Source organism: Pogona vitticeps, chromosome 1 (assembly GCF_051106095.1).
Source record: "Pogona vitticeps strain Pit_001003342236 chromosome 1, PviZW2.1, whole genome shotgun sequence".
NCBI lineage: Eukaryota > Metazoa > Chordata > Lepidosauria > Squamata > Agamidae > Pogona > Pogona vitticeps.
The window spans coordinates 106,390,564-106,406,795 of record NC_135783.1 but is presented as its reverse complement, the minus strand read 5'-3'; the positions used below and the strand labels follow the sequence as shown (position 1 = coordinate 106,406,795).

Genomic DNA, 16,232 nt, shown 5'->3' with positions numbered 1-16,232 from the left:
TAGTCCAATGTACCAAAAGAGGGATGTGGTGGTGCTGCGGGTTAAACTGCAGAAGCCTCTGTGCTGCAAGGTTGGAAGACCAGAAGTTGTAAGATCGAATCCACACAACAGAGTGAGCTCTCGTTGCTTGTCCCAGCTCCTGCCAACCTAGCAGTTCGAAAGCATGTAAAACTGTGAGTAGATAAATAGGTATCACCATGGTGGAAAGGTAACGGCATTCTGTGTCTAGTTGCGCTGGCCACGTGACTACGGAAAATGTGCACAGATAAACGCTGGCTCTATGGCTTGGAAACAGGGAGAGCACTGCACCCTAGAGTTGGACACGACTGGACTAAATGTCAAGTGCAACTTTTACCTTTACCTTACCAAAAGAGAAGTTATGAGTAATCATAAGAATTATCAGAGAACAGGTGCACAGAAGGAAAGAAGTCAATCAGAGGTTTATTATTAGTCTAAGTTGTCAACTTGGCTGAAAAGAGAAGTGGCATCTTTGAAAAAAATGTGATCTCTCTCTTTAAAGCTCTTATACTGATTCTGATTTATTCACATTTGCACTGCCTTATGTTTGCAAAAATGCAAGCAGTCACTCCTATTGCAGAATACAGGGGGAATCAAAACAGAAGAGAAACCACAATATTTGCATGATGAGGTCTCAGCTGTGCATGATAGTGCATTGTTAATTTCTGCAACTTTGTCCAAATGCTCAACAATATCCATCACAAGAAAGCATTTATGGGCAATTGCTATGCTGCAGCCATCACAGAAAGCACATCAAGGCTGATTAAGCTGATGTCTAAATTGTACCGGTTAATTTTGTTAATTCCTAATTTGCAGGTTTTCCTAACAGTGGGAAGTGTTTAAACACTAGAAAGACCCAGCATGATACAAAAGGAGAAATCCTTTGTTTAAATTACTAATTATGGAAAATAATTTATTTTTATTTTTACAAAAAGCTACAGCCCTTCTTCCCATGCAATAGTGCCAGCGGAAATATTAGCATAATACAGATAGCCATATGCTGCCCAATGTGTAGGATTCACATTCATATTCGCAGGGGTCCTGGAGACACTGTGTGAGGTCCAAACAGATTCCAATTTAAACAGTGAAACTCCTGTTACTTTAATTTCCAATTTGAGTTGCTGTCATTAAAGAGAAGGTGCTTTGAGATTATATGAATGTGATGTAAAGGAAGACCAGCAATGCCGTGCATAAGCTTGAATTGGTTTAAGCTTTAAACAACTAATTTTGGAGGACTTAAAGAGTTAAAGGGTCAAGTTGTTCAACTGAATACATTTAATACTACCTCAGCCAAAAGTGATGGTTCACATAGGGAACAAATATACAATAGATATATTGCTCACACATAGATATATTCGCGAAGGCTTTCACGGCCGGGATCTAATGGTTGTTGGGGGTTTTTCAGCCTCTTTGGCCATGTTCTGAAGGTTGTTCTTCCTAACATTTTGCCAGTCTCTGTGGCTGGCATCTTCAGAGGACAATACACGTAGATATTATGCAATGCTGTTGTAGAACAAAGCAATTCATGTCTATGATTGGATGGACAAAATTCCTGTTTTCTTTTGATGGAACATGGATACAAGTATTGGTGGAATTAATCCTAGTTCAGCAAGCAGTGAAGTGAGGGGATAAGTCCTTCCTTTAAGTATGCCTACTTCAAAGTGTTCTGCTTATATGCCGCCCCATAGCACTTAAAGCATTATTTGGGAGGGTTCATAAGTTAATTATTCAGGCTACACATCCCCCCACCCCGTGAGTTGAGTACTCATTTTACCAACCTTGGAAGGATAGAAGTCTGAGTGAACCTTGAATTGACTACCTGGGATTGAACCCCTGGTGATGAGCACAGTTTCAGCTGTAGTACAGCAGTTTAACCATGGTGCCATGAGACTCTGTGTACTTCACCACTAGGTAAAGCTACCCTCTTTGTAGAGCAGAGGTGGGCAAAATGCAGGAGCCACAGACTCACTATCTCTGCTGAATCATTCACACTGAAGTATTCACATGGGGCAGCAACAAAAAAAGGCAGCGTTTAGCTTAGTAAGCAAGATGCACAGGGAGCATGCACCTTGTTTGTAAGACGGTTTTGTATGCCCTCCTTGTTCACTTGAGGGGAGTGAAAGAGTGAATTTTGGCAGGATATCACTTGCAGCAAAATCACCAAGGGCCTTTGTTGATTTGTCCATAATGTGTCACTGAAATTTCATGGAGAAGAGGGTGAGAATACAAAAAGAAGTAGGGGGCTTATATTGCTCATCCTTGCTCTAGGGGATGACTCTGGCTGAGGGTTCTTATCGAAAGGAAGGATGGCTGAGGAAAAATGCATAGAAATGGAAGGATGAATTAGTGTTGGTTTGTCTCAATTGCACAATATTCTCATATTTAGTTCCTTTCACTGTATTTCAACATCAATCTGCAATCTAAAAGTAAACCTGTAAAAATATGAATGTCTCCTAAAATACACATTTTGGATGAATAGAGAATTTTTGTGAGCAGTTTCCCCTATATAATGCTTTTTACTCTACGTCTCATTTACACTGTCCCTCCAAATAATACAAGAACGTGTATTTTAAAAAAGAATTTTAAAAAATATTTTACATTTTTTTTAAAAAAAAGAATAGAATACTGAATTGTTACTAGGGGAACTTTAGCTGTTTAAAACTAGAAGGGTGGCCATCTTTATATTTATTTTCTCCCAGAAGACACACTGCAGGATTTTATATCTACTGCTATGTATTTTGGTAACTTTATTATTTCATTTCCTTCCTTCAGCATGAAGATATTTGCATGTTTAATTTTTATAGGTCAGGTAAATATATATTTGCATGAAATGAATACTGATGCTGCTTTGCCAAGAGGCTTAGCTTCCATTTCCCCTCATTTTACTTTATTCAGGAACCTGAAATGTTGCCACATTCATATAACATACTGTATTTATTATTCAAAAAAGGATGGGGTTTGTAAGCACAATGCATTGTTAATTGGTACTCACCATTATTTTCTAGGTACAAGTGATGATGATGCAGTGAGTTCAATGACACTACCAGGTTATATGTGCACAGAATTGGAAGCAGACACAGGTAATTTTTAGTGGGGGCAATGAAAACTTCTCTTACAGATGCCAATGTTCTTGACTAAGACATTCCAGACGATTTCTCATTCCATGTGGCCATTTCTCTCTAAATATTTTCCTTTTTTCTCATCCAAACTTTATGGGTGATTGAACCTGTTGATGTCTCTCTTTTGTGCTTGGAGGATGTCCTATTGGTTCTATCAGGACCAGCATTCAGAGAACTAAAATTGTTGCTAGCATATACAATTTATCAAAGTATCTATTAAATTTATAAGCTGTTCTTTGCATTTGATCACAAAATGGCTTACATACAAAAATAAATGCAGCTACAAAAAAGAGCATCATCACAAGCGAGAAATCTGTTGCTCACTCCAAAGACATTTGGCATAGATATGATCATGAGCAGGACCTCTTCCAAAAATCCCAAAGGCCAAGTCAGCATTAAATTGAAAGACATGTTCCAATACTTGACCCCAAGTTATTTCGGATCTTATTTATTAACACCAATACCTGGAACTAGGCTTGGAAGAGAAGCCTGTGCTGGTAACAGAATGGGTATAAAATGACTGCAACTTTGCATAGTACTCACAGTCACAAACTGCCTTCTTTACCATCTGAAACATGCAAATCAAGGGAATCCCCTTGGTGGCACATGACAAGAGACAAAACAATAGACCATGGATCATTCAGGAAAGCCCACAGCTGCCAAGTCAGCTCAAAGAAAATGTAAACATGAACGTGGACCACTTTATATTAGGAATCAACATCAATGCACACTTTTTTCCTGTTTCTTCACTATGAGCCCCAGAAATTTATCTCTTTAAAAAAAAACTGTTACTGATATTTGAGAAGTGCAGACCAAGTTGAAAACATTATTGGATTTCTTTTTAAAGGAAGAATTGTACTATATATGTCGTTAAACATGCTCACCATCACACATATTATTTGGTGTACATTGCTGGTGTTGCTTTCAATGTATGTATGGAAGTGTAAATAGAGGCTAGATTTGATAGCATTTTTGTGCTGTTCCTTTCTGGCTATGAAATCCATTGTATCTGCATGCTGGTGAGTAGTACAGATGTGTGCCAAAGGGAAAAGGAGTTAACTATGCTGACAATTCATAATCAATGATTCCAAGTACAGGTACCTAGTTTACTTACCTCTGCCATCATTGTACTATTTGGCCTCTAATCACACAATACAGATAGCGAGAAGGAGATGTTGGTACCATTGGGAATACTGAATGAGTGATTTCAGACAAACCATTATTTTTTTGTCCCCTGGTCTTGTGTAAGTTGCACTGGCCATGTGACCACGGAAGATTGTCTTCGGACAAACGCTGGCTCTATGGCTTGGAAACGGGGATGAGCACCATCCCCTAGAGTCAAACACGACTGGACAAAAATTGTCAAGGGGAACCTTTACCTTTTACCTTGTGTTTTGAACATTTGTAGAATAACTATACTACGTATGGGAGAATAATAACATAGATTACCCAATCAATATAACGGATTTGTGAGTGTTCTAAGCACTACATCTAGATTTTTTAACTTACGTACAAATGGGAAAGTACAAAGAAGAAGAAGACTGACAAAACCGAGAAGCTAGAAGAATAGCTTTTTAATGCTCTTTATCACCTTCTGCATCCATAGCTCCTAATAAATATTTTGTCATATTGCTGCAGCACAATTCCAAGGTGACCATCTGTCAATTATCTTTCAGGAATGCTCTCAAAGTCCTTCTGACAAGCTAAACTGGGATTTGTTTTTTCTAAACATCTCTAACATACGCAAGGACTATCAGGGCTAAACTGTTAATGGGATCAGAGTTGTTAGCCATAAGTAAATAGCATGGATTCTCATCTGATATAAGAACACATGCAGAGATTGCATGATGAGGGTAAAAGCTATCATGGAAATTTGAATCAAATGTATTAGCAGATGTTCAGCAGTGTAGAAGAATTAGGCACAAATGATTAAGTGCAGCTCTAGCTAAGAGCTCTCAATTTCCTTCCCCCAGAGAATATATATTAGACTGATGACTCCCTCCACAACACATACCATCAATTAAAAGAAAAAACCACACACAACTATTTACATTTGGTTGAATCCTAATTATACTATATTGAAAAAATATTAAAGTGACAATAATATTTAAATGGTCAGACTTCCGGCTTGACGCCGCAATGAGACAGCAGCAGGAGAACAGAGCTCTGTTCCCTGGGCTGAATTCTGACCTGTTTGGGATACCCTAGGGTGTCGAAACCACCCCAGAGAGGTGGTGAATTGGGGGGAATGCCTGTTGATCACGGGGGGGGGGGGGACGGCGGTCATCCCCATTTGATCCAGGAAACTCCCTAATCAGCCAACGGGCAGAAACAAGCAGTTCTCTGCTTGCAAGTCGTTGGCAGCTAGCAAATAAGAGAAGCAACAATCAGCTATTCAGCATCACTGTTACTATCGGGTGAGATATATTTTTTACAACTAATTGCTTATGATTACCCCTGGGGAAGAGAATTCCTATATACAGAAAAAAGAATTTCCTATCAATTTCATCAATCTTACAGCGGCAGGAAATCTGGAGAGAGGGATAGTTGATGCAAAGAAAATAATTTAAAGATTAATGGGACATTAACTACTCATTTAAATGCATTCAAAATATACTTTAAGAATATTATAATTTGGCATTATAAATCTTAAGAATTTTTCTCATAAGTTACAACTAGATAAGTCTGGACTCATGTTCTGACTATCTGAAGTCTTTTGGCATAATGCCCAGAACAGTGACCTTGAGTACTCTACTGTTGCTTAAAGCTTGGAAATCTGTTTTCTATTTCTTTTTGATTTCTTCATGCCTGACTGGAACATAGATAAATTAACCCTAAAGTGGATCTTTTTAAACTGTACCTTGGAAATTACTATACTGGGCCAAAGTGAACTTATTGGAACCACCTCCAGCGACTTGGAATCACAGTTTTGGCCATGCAGAATTGCGGGAACTAGGCCACCAGGATATGGCTACAAACACTGAACTGTATTGTGATATTTGGGGCTTTTGAACCTCGGTCCAGGCCTATTTGGCCAAAGTAGATCTTTTGAAACTGCCCCAGGAGCTGGAAGTGCTTATGCTTGATTAGCTGGCGTAAACCTGTGCGTAAACCATCAGGCCGCAGATACAACTATTGCACTGTACCTTGGCACCTTTGGGATTTAAATTTTGGTTTAGGCCCATTTAGCCAAAGCGGACTCTTGGAACTGACTCTGGAGACTTGGAATATCTGTTTAGCTGGCATCAATTTGCCAGGGATCAATTATGGCACAGATACAATCATCGAACTGGACTGCGAGTTGGCCTAAGCTCTTGGGCAGCTGGAACAGAATGGCACAACAAGGACAATTTTGGGATGAAACAAAATCTACTTTTCAAAAAATACTAGAAATAGTGAGATCCCACTACCAAGAGGCAAAATTATTCAATGAACGCCTGAAGAATTATAGTCAACAAGCGACAGGGAATAACGAAGAAGGAAATGAGAGTGTGCCAGATGATCTATGCAAATCAAAAGAGGAGCTGAAGGAAATTAATGGGGAAAACCTAAAAGAAACAACGTCAGTATTGGACCAGAGGAAAGTATTAAGAGAAGTCAAGGGGAGAAAATTAGCAAAGTTAATTAAAAAAAAGTCTGGAGGATCTATTGAAGATAGACCAAGTGTATAAAGATCTAGGAGAGATAAATCAGATCCACAAAACGGTTTCAGAGGGCATGAAAGATGGCAGAATGCTTAGAGAGAAAGAAACACAGAGTGAAAAAAGAGAAATAAGAGAGGGAATTACTTAGAAAGATGGAAAATAAGAAGGGGACCCTTAAGGTTGAAAAACATGTATATATTTAACTTTGGGAATTATAAAGGGGCATATCCTTTATATTAAAAAGGAGAATTAAATTGAAATAAGGGAACCCTAACCAGAGTAAAGATGTAATATGGGGGGTTTTCTTTTTAGGTAAATTACACTAGATATAAAGTTGGGGCATGGATCTGGAACCATTTTTATTAAGAATGTCATTAGGAAATCTTGAGAATATTATATACTATGAAAGTAATATTATGATAGTAATCGTATTATATACTAAAATATGTATATGAATGGTTTGAATGTTTGAAATATGTCTGGAATTAGGGGGGACAACTGGGAAGACACTGAGAGGTAAAAAACAAATAATTGCAAAAACCAAATAATTGTAAGCAAACCATGTAACATGATGTCTGACAAGCACAAACCAATGTAGATAGAGTGAAAAACTAATAAAATGTTTTTTTTAAAATAATATTTCAATGGTCAAATTATTTCGAGCTAGCATCCTCAGACTTTACCAAATGGAGCAAGTACTCCTTTAGGGCCACAAGCATGTGTTTGTTAGAACCGATATGTTAAGAAATATCAAATGCTATTTGAGTTGGTTGGGAAACAGAACTGCTTGAATAAAAATTAAAGACATGAAGGCAATAGAATAAAACAAACAAAAGGTAGACAGTAGGATGTACAGTGGGAAAACGTTTATTTTGAGGTCTTTCAGGTGTTTCCTTTTTCATGTTGTGGGGTTTTTTTTGGGTACTAAGCCTATCAGCAAACCCCTAAGTGCCCAAATCTTTCAACATTCTTTCATTTTGGGGTTTCCCTTCAGATCTCTGGCATTAAAAAGCTTGGCTAAGCCAAGAGGCTGAGGAGAAAAACACATCGGTTGGAAAATGCTGCGTGAAAGGGAATGATAGAGGAGCAAAAGAACAGGTCTTGCAGATGGTGGCAATGACAGAAGAGGAGGGAAGGGGGTTATGGCAGCAAAGATTGAGGACAGGTGTGTTGAGGGGGAGAATGGTCTTGGACAGGGAATGGCCAATGGCAGGAGAGCAGATGGAGAAGGAGGAGCCTTGCTCTGGGTCAGATCTATGAAAGGAGAGTGAAGAGAGAAGAAGAGGGATTGCGGTATGAAGGAAACAACAGAAGCTAGGGAAGAATGATGTTTGCTGCAGTGAGGCAATGACAAGAGGGCAAAGATTTTAATTTCACATATCAAATAGGGGTAACCTGATACAGGAAATTGGTAAAAGAAATTCTCAAGCTTTGGCACCTTCTTGTTCAGAATTCTCATTCATATGGATTTCAGATGCTGTCTATCAGGAAGCCATGAAAGATTCAAAAAACTGAAAGAAAAAGCCTTTTTTGGGGGGGGGGGTGTCTTCCATTCAGATTAACCAGCAAGTCTCTTCCTAGTAAGGAATGAAAATATCCACAAAGTTGTGTTGCCTATAAGCATGAACTTGTTCACATGAATGAATGTCTGTAACAAATTAGGCCATTTTTGTTTTCATCTGGAAAATCTTAGAATGTCATTATAGCTGTGAATAACCAGTTTTCCAAATGGCAGCACTGGGCTAAATTCAACTGATTGTCCTGATTATGTGGGACTTACAATAGTGTTGTTTAACAATTCCCTTAATTCGGTGTACCTACTGTAGCAGAGAATCACACATTGGTTCAGCTCTTTATGATAATATAACTAATAATTTCATATTAGGCCAATCTTCTCTTTACATTATAGGACAGTGGTTCCCAACCTTGGGTAACCCAGTGTTCTTGGACTGCAACTCTCAGAAGCCTTCACCACATAGATAGATAGATAGATAGATAGATAGATAGATAGATAGATAGATAGATAGATAGATAGATAGATAGATAGATAGATAGATAGATAGATAGATAGATAGATAGATAGATAGACTGATTGATTGATTGATTGATTGATTGATTGATTGATTTAAAATATTTTTACTTCTTCTTCTTCTTCTTCTTCTTCTTCTTCTTCTTCTTCTTCTTCTTCTTCTTCTTCTTATTATTATTATTATTATTATTATTATTATTATTATTATTATTTGATTTGATTTGATTTATACCCTGCCTATCTGGACTACCGGACCACTCTAGGCGGCTTCCAATACAAAATCAGGCAATAAAACACAGACAAGTACATGATGATTCAGTAACAGCTACAATGAAATAAAGAATAGGGAAAAGTAAGAAGAAGAAAAAAATCAAGAGTTGGCTGGAGGGAAGGCCTGAATGATCAACCATGTTTTTAATTGGGTTTTAAAGATGCCCAGCGTAGGGGCCGTGTGAATCTCTGGAGGGAGACTGTTCCAGAGGCGAGGAGCCACTGGCAAGAAGGCCCGGTTCCGTGTCTTCTCCTTCCGTGCCTCTCTCGGTGCTGTCCTCTGAAGATGCCAGCCACAGAGACTGGCGAAACCTTAGGAAGAACAACCTTCAGAACACGGACAAAGAGCCCGAAAAAAACCCACAATAACCATTAGATCCCGGCCGTGAAAGCCTTCGCGAATACAAATCCAATTTTGTCCATTTTTAGTCTGACGTAGTAGTTAGGCAAACTCCAGCAGGATTGGTTCAGACTGAGACTGGCAACTGTGAGGAAATGTGAGAACACTTGGAAAACATTCACACATTTTTCTCAGAGTGCAGGGTGCTCGTCAACCCTAATGTATCCTCAACCCTTCCATAAATTGTAGTCTCCTCTGTTTCACAATAACTTTCTTCCTCCTTTGCCCTCCTCTAAATTCCACTGAATAGAACATTGGCAGCCAACCTGGATGTAACTTTTCAAAAAGAGCAGTAATTTGCTATTCATACTTCTGCAATAAATGTTCTTGCTCCATTACATTTCTAAGTACAACATTCTTTAAATAAAAAAAGGAGATAGAATCATTATTCTCACCTCCTATGACCTAGGAAATTTGCTTAAAGAGAGGAAGTTGGTAAACTGTGAAATGCGTTTCTTAATATTGCTGATTAGTTTTGACCATTTGTTTAAAAGGGTATGGATTTCTACACTAAATCACAGATGCATCCTTCGGTTGTGTGGGCGTCAAACTGGAAGAGAAATCACTAGAGGAATACTAATTATATTTAAAAGTGGGCTGCGTGACCCAAAACATATTAAAGTCACATTTACAAAAAAATAAAATTGAGAGGAATCATAATCAGAGCTTGCTGGAGCTGAGAATAAGAGATCTGGAGGAGAGTTTAAAAGAAAGATTAATCAATAAGTAAATTATGGGCAAGCATAATATATAATTTGAACAAAATTATGTTTTCTGGCATATTTCCCAGAATTGAGTCATAACAGACAAAATGATGGCATCTAACATGTTAAAACCTTTCTTTCCTTTTTTAAAAAATCCTGTTACTGATATTTGGGAAATGTAGACCAAGGTGAAAACATTATTGGATTTCTTTTTAAAGAAAGAATTATATTATATGTTTGGTTAAACATGCTCACCATTACACGTATTATTTGGTGTGCATTGCTGATATTGCTTTCAGTGTTTATATGAAAGTGTAAATAGAAGCTAGATTTGATAGCATTTTTGTGCTGTTCCTTTCTGGCTATGAAATCCATTGTATCTCCATGCTGGTGAGTAGTACAGATGTGTGCCAAAAGGAAAGAAGTTAACTATGCTGACAGTTTACAATCAATGATTCTAAGTACCTAGTTACAGTTACCCCTGGTATCATTGTACTATTTGGCTTTTATTACCATGGTTTTACAACCAGGCACAGCCGGTTACTTTTAAGTATAAATATGTCACACGGAAGCAATCTGTAATTGAGCAAAGAGGTCCCAGAGCATTGCCCTATCATTGCTCAGTTGCAGAGAGCTTTGTGTCATTAGTGCTGCATGAGATGTTGTGCTGGCAGAGCAGATCCACATTCTATCAGGCAATTTTAAAACTGGGGGCATCCAAATGTATATAAGAAATATAGTCTGACTCAGGATTGCATAAGTCACATAGGATTGCATAAGTCACATAAAGAACCTTGTAAGGTGATGTTCAAAGAATTGTTTCCAGCCTGTGGCTCCCTTCAGATGAGCCTGGGTCCCCCAGGGGTCCATAGGGCCTCCGTTCAGAGTGGCTGGTCTATAGGATAGCCCCCTGTGCTCACCACCATTCACAGAAACCAAGCATGGGAAAATCCCAGAAGCTAATACCTCTTTTCATCAGTTAACCACTTCTCACCCAAACACAAAGCAATTGTCAGGGATGTTTTTCCACCAGTGTGAATGGTTTTATATATTTATATATTGTTATATATAACAATTCTTTGCACATCAGCTTACAAGGTTCTTTATGTGACTTATGCAATCCTGATTCAGACTGTATTTCTTTCATAATGTGTTTATGGCTATGGACAAAAAAAGATTGAGATTGGCTGTTCTAGACCAGCCATTCTCGAAATTTTTTTGGCCATGACTATTTTGGGAGCTCTTTTCAGGCTCCAGGACCCCCTGTGAAACAAAGATACAACACAAACAGATAGACAGAAAAACAGAATAGAAAGTTTTTCAGTCCATGGCTCCCTTCAAATGTGCTATGGCACCCATTGAGAATGGCTGCACTGCTGCTATTGGTGTTGTCAACAGTCAGCTATGTCTAGCCTGGCATCCTTTTTCCTGCTGGCAATGTGGGCACAATATTGTGTGGCAAGATGGGCCATTTCCTGGTGTTCTGAATCATGGATCCAGAAACACAATGTCCCACATTCATAAACAAGAGAGGTATTTGTTTGTTTAAGAACCAAAACATGTTTGTTCTCCTAAGAGTTCCTTTCTGCAGCTGTGGAATTTCTCTCATGAAGAAGTGAAATCTAATGCTCTGACAGTTTTTTTTGAGACACAGAAAGGAGAAGTGTTATCTTCTGACATTCATTCAGCTGAGAAATTGGCTGGCTCTTCATGTTGGATTGAATTCAGATTTCTTATTCCATGAGTAAAACTGTCTCCAAATGGAGTTCCCATTGTGATGGGTCCCATTAGACTGCAGATAGAAAGGAGAAAAGCCATCAGCCAACAAGGGAGAAGTGGGTTTGACAAAGATCACCTCCTTCCTGTTCAGTGAGTGGGAAAAAAACTTCTATAGTGAGAAGAGCACCTTCTGTTCATAGGAACCTTTTTCTGGATGTAACCCATTTTGTATTGGTTTTATTAATGATGTGCTGTTGCTTTGCCTTTAAACTGTTTTGATGATGATGAAGAAGAAGAACAAAATCACTTTGGAACTCTGGAACATGTGATGCAGAACTATGTTAACAGTTAAACAAAAAGTGAATGAATAAATAATGAATAATACGTCAGTAATTGTAACTGGGTTGTATATATCACCAACCCAATGATGTTAAATAAAGATGATCTTATTCTGTGTTTTGAACAAGGAATATGGATGGTTAAGAATTTCAGTTGAATTTGTTTTCAGCCAGCATACTCCAAAATTTACAGAATTTGGATTGAAGGCAAAGCAAAATTTGCCTCTAACACCAAAGAATGATTGTATCCAAATCTGCCACATAAAGGAAGATGAACAGATATATACTGTGTTGCAAATGCTCTGAAGATAATTTGAATGATTCTTTGTCAATCTCATAGAAAATAAAAAAAGTTAAGAAGGAAAAAATTCAGAGAAATTCTCTTGGGTATGGTCTGAAATCACCTTGTTTATGAAGTGGCAGAGGGTGGAGGTCTCCCTTTTCTTTCATTATAATGCCATTGTCTTATCAGTAAGCAGCACTTCCTTCACCCAGGCCAGCTCTCTGCATTTCATTTCAAGGCAAGGGAGAGAGGTCGTAAAATAAAAGAAATCCTTCCACAGGGCCTTTTCTCACCAGGAAGGATTGGCAACCAAAGCAACTGCAAATGGTGATGTATAACAGAAAGAGGATGGGATGGAGGAAGCAGGTCCCTGCAATGTTCTTGTCGACTCAAACATGGAAGAAATTCTGAAGGGTCCTGAGAATGTAGCAGAAAGATGGAAGGGTCTTTTGTAGGGAAATAAAATTTTGGTGAAAACAATGTATTAGAACAGCACTGATTTTTCCCTTGGACATGGATATGACACTGCTCTCCCTGGGGAAGGAGCAGTATCACAAAAAACTAGCAACTAAGACAAAGTGCATCTAGATCAGTGCTTTCTAACCTTGGGTTCCCAGATGTTCTTGGAGTACAATTATCAGAAATCCTGGCCACCACAGATAGTGATGAAGGTTTCTGGGAGTTTTAGTCCAAGAACATCTTGGGACTCAAAGTTGGAAACACTAGATTATGTGTTGTCAAGCTGGAACCAATTTATAGCAATCCTAATAGGTTTTCAAGGTAAACAAGATACTTGAGTGGTTTTGCGTGCTCTGTCACCCCTCACAAGTGTCCATGGCCAAGTGGAGATTTGAACCCACTCAGGGGGTCTAGTCTATCCACTACACTACACTGGGAATGAACAAAGTGCATCTGTAGTGATCCAGAGTGTGGTATTTAGGAAGCTCCTGGAATATTTTGTGCCATCAGGAATGGTAACAAACATTGAGCCAGAACTTCTCAGAGGTGGTTTTTCTTCTTAGATTTGATTCCTCTTTTTTCGTAATCCTCTAGCAAAAAGCCACTTGGTAGAAATAATTCCAAATTTCCTCCATGTCTGCCTTCCACGCCATCGTGACAATGCCACTGAATTATGCTAAGTAGAGGGCATTGTGGTGGAAGCAAAAAAAGGAGACCAGAATGCCAGTGCAGCTGCTGTAGTTGCCACTTCGAGTGGCAGCTCAAATCCTTTGGGCAGGGGGTGGGTGGGAGAAAAGAGTTGTGCTACAACCGCTGGGCTTGGTGAGCTCCTGCCTTTTAAAAACTTTGAGACTTCCCTTAGAAAAATTGTCCTTCAAATTTGTCTTCTCACGAATAGGGTAAAGAATTTCAAAAAGGTCAGTTGCGAACAGCTGTAGCACAAAAGTTCCTCACCCTACGCTGCATATATCTCATCAGGCTGTGAAATATAAGCAATCTGATCTAAAATTACTTTTCTGTTTATTCTGCTTAGTTCTCTGATTATCTTTTTCATAAACCTGAACGTAACTGTGATTCCAAGATGTTTACAGTATTCCATTTCATCTTCTATTATCATACCAGTATTTGGACATAATAATTAATGTTTTGTGCGTTATGCGATGATAAGTCAGTTCTGACTTACGGTGATCCTAGAAGTATTTTCAAGGTATGTACGGAACAATTTTCCCATTGATATCGTCTCATGCATTTCCATGTATGAGCAAGGATTTGAAGCCAAGTGTCCTGAGTCCTAGACTGAGATGGTTTCTACTACAGTATGGTGGCTCTCATATTAATGTCCAATTAATGTTCTATGAATGGGAGGAAATGAAACTTCAAAATATAATTTGGCCTTAAACATTGATCGACATATTGTTGTAGAGTTTTGAATTTCTGGTAAAATTCCCTTTACACAAAGTACAGAGATCCACATAGGAGAAGTTCCCTAGATAGTTCACCCCTTTCTCATTAACTGGCATTTTATGTCTCAGAATCTCTGAGATAGTCATAGGAAAAAGAATGAAACTAATCTTAGTTTAGGATTGCTTGAAATTACAAATTTGCTGCTTTCTTTACTTCACATGCAGTATACTTAGCAACCAGCTGAACAGATCAACAGCAAACAAAAAACTGCCACCAGACTAAAAAGGGGGGGAAATGAGAGAAATGAGGCTCCTTTTTTAATTAAAAGGCTGGACAGAACATTTGGTTAGTGCTGGATCACCCGAGCCCAGAAAAGTTCCTCCCAGTTACTCAGACTACAGACAATATATGAGGTTGCAAATAAAAATGCAACACATATGTTGTTATAAGCAGACACGCATACATAAATGCACTGATCTAAGGGATTCCAAGGACTGCACCATTCATTTTAGTGTATAAATTCAACCTGTGCACAAATTCTTTTGCAACCACATAGTCTGTGAATTCTAAGGGAGAAAACAATAGAGGCTTTTGTGAATGGAGATTTTACTTGCAGTAAGTTGCTGAAAAGGTCTGAAATTATGGAATTTATACCTGAATAGCTGGATAGCTCAGTGGTTTAGGTGTCTGGCAACAGAGCCAAAGGTTGGGAGTTCAATTCTCCACTATGCATCCCAGGGCAAGTGCCAGCCTATGTAGCCTTAAGCAAGCTGCACAGTCCCAGGTTGTCCCCAGAAGAAGGGAATGGTAAACCACTTTTGTATATTCTCTAGCTGGAAAACCCAGAAAAGTGTTGCCTTAAGTCAGCATTTATTTGACAATACATGATGATTATTTAATAGTATATACCTGTATGTTCTTTTTTTAAAAAACTGAATCGACTGCAATATTATTTAGTGGAGTGGAAGGATGGTGCAAAACCTATTCCTCTTTTCTTCATATATCTGTACACAAGTTGAATTTCTTATGTGCTAAATCGATCTAAGAAGCAATCCAGTTTAATTATTAAATGAGGTTCAATATTTAATTTGGTTTAATAAAAGTGGTCCTGCAAAATATGTGGATTTAATTGATTGGCATTAGTAAAAAAATAATTTAGAACAGATTAAATATTCATTGTATAGCACTTCTTTAAATTATTCAGCACTGAGATGAGATAACATGGATATTTTTCGTCCCAAAGTGGTGAAAACACAAAAGCTATAATTCAATTATAACTTTCCCTATCCCTGCTTAGATGTATAAAATAAAACCATTGATTCATTGGAAGAAGAAACAACCTATCTTTGTTTAATGGAACTTTCCGTAAGTGAGCCTATCAAAAAGCAACAAAAGCTAGCAGGGTGCTAATATACAGTACACATAAAGAGACAATTAGGAAATGCAGAATATAATATTGCTGCTCAGAATGAATAAAATGGCCACTTAAAATATCTAACTAGGATATGCAGTTAAATGTGCCATACATTTCATCCTAATGGCTCTTCAGAATCCTGATGAAAATTCAAAATAATGAAGTGGTCTGTCTGACAATTTAACAGTATGGCACAGAAGTCAGGTTTGAGTGTTCCAGGCTCCAGGTGACTCTTATAGCTGTGAAACTACAATGCTGGAAAGAATCAAGAAACAGCAGGGGTGGAACAGAAAATACAGTGGTGTTAAAATGAAAGTACACCCTCTTTGAATTCTATGGTTTTACATATCAGAACATAATAAAAAGCATCTGGTCCTTAGCAGATCTAAAAATTAGGTAAATACAACCTCAGATGAAAAACAACACGTGAC

General features: G+C 38.2%; 1 long non-coding RNA gene across 2 annotated transcripts in view; it reads left to right on the top strand.

Moving 5' to 3' along the window:
* The window catches only part of LOC140706879 (uncharacterized), a 233,181-nt gene that overhangs the window by 89,453 nt on the left and 127,496 nt on the right, over positions 1-16,232 (top strand). For both annotated transcript variants that reach the window (XR_012086772.2, XR_012086783.2), the window contains exon 2: positions 3,024-3,098. This is a non-coding gene — a long non-coding RNA (uncharacterized LOC140706879). The remainder of the gene's footprint in view (positions 1-3,023; positions 3,099-16,232) is intronic.